Here is a 597-nt window from a genome sequence, read left to right on the forward strand (position 1 = left end):
AAAAAAAAAAGAAAAATAGCACCACTTTTTCTTCCATAATAACATATTACAGCTGCGTTCGGCAAATGTTACCATCCATTGTTAGTTGTCATTTATCCACATTTCACCCTGTCCAAATATATTTCACAAAATTGAATAAATTAAAAAAATATATTAGAAAATCTATCCAAACGCGGTAATGTTACCTTCTCTGATCGACATAGAGGAAATGTTCAAAGAGCTCCTTGCCATTGGATTATATCTATATTAAAAATCAATGGATAGGATTTACTTATTTTTAGAGATATGAGATTTAAGCGTGTGAATTCAATTTTTAAGTTACTCGCCACGTAGTTGGCTGTGGATAGACAGATTTAATTTGTAAGAAGGCTGAGTCAGATTTTGAAGTCTTTTTATCTCATTGGATTATATGATTGGAGGATAGATCGTCCTTCATTTCTCTAATATATGTATATATATTAAAAAATATTCTCTGTCATTGAAAAATTTGCTATGCATATTATCAATTAAAATAAATTAGTGAAAATGTAAGGTGCATTTTCATGAATTAACATAGGCATTTTGGAGGACATTTTTTGTTGTCAACAAACGATGAAA

This window comes from Dendrobium catenatum, unplaced genomic scaffold, assembly GCF_001605985.2.
Source record: "Dendrobium catenatum unplaced genomic scaffold, ASM160598v2 fragScaff_scaffold_1076, whole genome shotgun sequence".
NCBI lineage: Eukaryota > Viridiplantae > Streptophyta > Magnoliopsida > Asparagales > Orchidaceae > Dendrobium > Dendrobium catenatum.